We start from the raw sequence: 4,320 nt of genomic DNA on the forward strand, positions 1-4,320 counted from the left end.
ATAGTTACCAAAACTCAGAGATAAGAAGTAGGGTTTTAATGTCCAAATCTTCATATTTCTAGGAGATTATAGCTGTCTGAAGTTGGTCAAGAAATAGAAAATGAAATAGTAGTTACCAGAAATATTAATTGTAGTTAACTCTGGAAAATGTGAGAAACACTTACTCTTTAATTTTAATTTTAGACACTTTTTTGCTTTACTATGTGCAGGGCAAACCCAGAATGACAAGTACTCTCAATCTTGTCTCCTATTATCCTTACTATTTTGATGGATAACAAGTGTATCAATAAACATATCTACTCAATTAGCATGCATCAAATAAATAAGTTAAAAGGCTGGAGTGCTTAGGTGGCTCAGTCATTTGAGTGTCCAACTCTTGATTTTGGCTCAGATCATGATCCCAGGGTCTTGGGATCCTTCCCTGCTTCAGTGTCATGGGATCCCCATGTCAGACTCAATGCTGAGCCTGGAGCCTGCTTAAGATTTTCTCCCTCCCTCCCCCACCCCCTCTCCCTCTCTCCCCCTCTCCCCGCCTCCCACACTCTCTCTGCTTCTGTCTCCCTCTCTCTCTATCTCTCTTCTCCCCCACCACCCCCACCTCTCTGCCCTGCTCACATGTACACTCTTTCTCTCTCTGAAAAAAAGGGTGGGTGGGTGGCTCAGTCAGTTAAGTGACAACTTTGGCTCAGGGCATGATCTCAAGGTTCATGGGTTCAAGCCCCACATGGGGCTCTGTGATGACCGCTCAGAGCCTGGAGCCTGCTTCAAGTTTTGTGTCTCCCTCCCTCTCTGCTCCTCCCCTGCTCACGCTCTTTCTCTCTCTCAAAATAAAATAAACATTTTTTTAAAAAGGCAATATAACTCTAGCTAAAATGAACTAGCCTCTGTATATCCCTTGTAGGCCGAAGCTGGGAAGAGAATTTCACCTCCTGAGATGTTCCAGTGGTAGAAAGAAACCCTGGTCTGTATAGCATTTTCTAGCCCTCCAATGATACTGAGTAGGTAGGAACAGACTTCTTTGATTCAAGGTTATTGTAGAGTCAAACAATTACAGAAAAATGATCAATGGGAAGCAGAATATGCCTGGGTCAAATGGTGATAATTTCTGGGTTAGGCCTAGGGATTTAATGTGGGTCTGACAGCTCAGGTGGACATGTAGACAAACGGATGACCATTTATTCTGATGGTAGAATTAAATCTGGATCACTTCCAGGAGTCTGATGCTGATTTTGGCCACTAGGTAATGGCCCCTAAACCCCAATTCATTTCGAATATTCTGCAGCCAGCCAAAGATGTCATAAAATAGCCCGCCTCCTCTAAGTGGCCACGGAAGGACTCAAAGCGAACCTCTCTCCTTCAAGTTGTACATCAGGCTAAAGTCAAACTAGTTCCTACTGAGCCCAGGGAAATGGCTCACTCAGCATGAAAAAAGTACAACCCAGCGGGCTTCCTGCCTTCAAGTGTTTTTCTCTGACTAAAGCAACATGAAATGGAAAGAGAATAGCAACCAAAAACAAATAGTTCAACCAAATGTCTTTTGCAGATAAATTACCTGGAGAGCCAGGCCGACTTTCATGGCTACTCTCCTGTTGACTCTGTTATTTCTTGTCCTCACCCAAATCTATGTGATAGGGATCTCTCCTGCAGGATTCATGCTTTGCTTACTGTCCACGCCTCTCAAAAATTTCATGAGAAAGTCAAAATCCTTGAGGGGATTTTCCCCTGCTTGTTTTTATGGACTTTGGCTTTGCAGTGTTTTAAAAGTCATTTTTATTTCCAATTATCACTGCCACTGACTTACTAGATTCTACTTCCTCTTGCTTTTTCCCACTTCCTCTCCTTCCCTTGAGCAGTTGTTTTGTGCTTGAGGAATAAAGTTCTGACTCTCTCTCTTTCTCTCTCTCTTTCACCTCTTCACTCCAGTTAGTTTCCCCCTGCTGGTCCCAACTGCTAATCGGACCATTTCTTCTGCACTAAATTACAGAATTATCCTGAGGCAACAAAACTTCAACATGAATGTTTCTTTGCAGTTCAAAAGTATTTTAGGCACTAGGTGAATGCCTAGTGAGAGTTCATCCCACAATGTACACAGCAGTATTCTTTGGGGTTTAATTTAAGCTATGAAAGCAAAAAATAGAGAAGTGTTACTTCACCAACATGTTTCCCCCTCCTTTGCTTAGTATTTATCAGTGCTTCAAGGTCACCCTCTGACCATGGCAGCTTTAGACTCATTCTGGGGCTTCGTCTATTAACAAATGGCCTGATGATTCCCGGCCCTTATCTTTGAAGGATCCTTCTTTAACCTTCTGTGAGTGCAAAAACAACTATGCAGACTTGCTCCTTCTTTCTGCAGTCTCTAAGGTTTGCTCCTGAATCTCTGCTGAATTCTATTTGAATAATTCATCCAACTCAATTTTTACTGAGTGACTAATGTGCTAATTAAAAGAGGAGTCATTTTAAGGTTGGATTGGATGCTCATTAGTAAACATCACCATAAAATATTCATATTATATTTGGGATTTGGTGGGGAGGTGGAGGGTGGGGAATGTGGAAAGGACAGTTATGTGTAAGCATGTTAATACCTTTTCAAAAACCATGATCAAAATCACCATCTTTCCGATTCTGGGAGTGTTGGTGTTATAAATCCTGGGCTCTGCCATTTCTTGCTGGGTAAAAATGCATTTAGGTAATGGATGACACAATTTAAAATAAAAGGATCCAAAAACTGCATCTCTGCCTAAATCGCTCAAGTGCCTAAAGAGCAGTTGGATCCAGTAAACAAGGCTATCTTGATTCCAGGAAAGTCTCTTCATTTTTCAAACCATGCCTTGAATATATCAACACATTTCAGTATGTTATTGTGCCTTCATACATATCTAGATATACCCAATAGTAAAAATAATGTCATTTCTGTCTGACAGGGAAATGAGATTTTAGTGACAATTGTTTAAGATACTATGTGACATTCTGCAGGCAAATGGTCTTTTGACCAGAGATCTTTCCCTAAAAGTCGTGGTGTAAAAGCTCTAAAAAGTGTATTTGAAATCTTTGGTAAGTGACATTCCAATACACTGACTTCTCAGAGAGTCTTGATTAGACTTCCTATCTAAAAGTACAGTAAAACCTTGATAAATGGAAATGCTGGAAGAATGGGATGTTCTGACTAATTTAATTCTGTAATGAAACAGACACCTCTTTCTACTTCAATTCTTATTATTGAAAATCCTTCTCAAATACATGGTTCCTCTTTCCTTAATACCATAGAGATAAGAAAGCATTTTTCCTTGATGATTGGAAATACTGAAAATTTTGGAATTACCATTGTGAACACCCAGGATCATTACAAATTTCAAAAGATACACAAAATTAAGATTATTATATATGTGTTGCAAGTTGTGGATTATATAAAATCTCCATGAATTCATTAATCTGACTTTTTGCTCTTTTTTCCTTAGAGTATATTCCATTTAAGTAATTGGTTGCATTATCTACTTGATCATGATTTACTGTATGCTATTCTTAGAAATTAGTAATAGACTCATTCTCTCCTGATAAGCCAGTCCTTGAAAGCAGGGCAATGCTTAAGGAGGCACCCAGGATGCTTTGAACATTGGAATTGTTTGACATTAACACAAATGGAGACACAATCTAAAGGTTTAAAAGTTATGGGAATCAAATTATTTAAAGGCAAGTAGAGCTTTCACACAGGGAACACAAAATGCTTAAATAGTCAGATATTTCATGGCTATAGGTGAGAGGATCAGATAGAAAGACTTGTATTTCATAACACCACCGTATATCATGGGAAGTATCAGAACAACTAGGACTTTGTGCAAGAGCTTCTTTTTGAAGATTAGTATTATCCTGGAAGTTGCTTTCTCTCTGCCCCAAACCCAGAAGACGCTGTATCTCCTCCCACCACAATGGAGATTAGAGAGATACCCACACCTAGCTCTACACTAAATTTGACAAATAATGGTCAAATCAAGATGTACAAATATAAAGGAAGGGATTTTACAAGGAAGGTAAACCTCTTTGGAAATAAAAAAGAAAATTCTGAACATGGTATAAACTGGAGGGAATTCCAAATTGAGAATTTTAACATGTGTATTATTTAAAAGTTCCACCTGTTCATTATAAGAAAGCAAGAACTCTAAACAGTGAAATAGCAAAAAAAGTAGAACATTAGAAGATACAGACCAAGAAAGCCTAGCACTGTGAAAACATGATAGTGAGAATAAAGTTTTGGGGGAGGACAGAGTTACTGCCCTTAGTCACAACCATCTGAGTGAATTCCCCCAATTCTCTCCTGAGGGTACT

Source organism: Hyaena hyaena, unplaced genomic scaffold (genome assembly GCF_003009895.1).
Source record: "Hyaena hyaena isolate Hyena2069 unplaced genomic scaffold, ASM300989v1 scaffold_759, whole genome shotgun sequence".
Classification (NCBI taxonomy): Eukaryota; Metazoa; Chordata; class Mammalia; order Carnivora; family Hyaenidae; genus Hyaena; species Hyaena hyaena.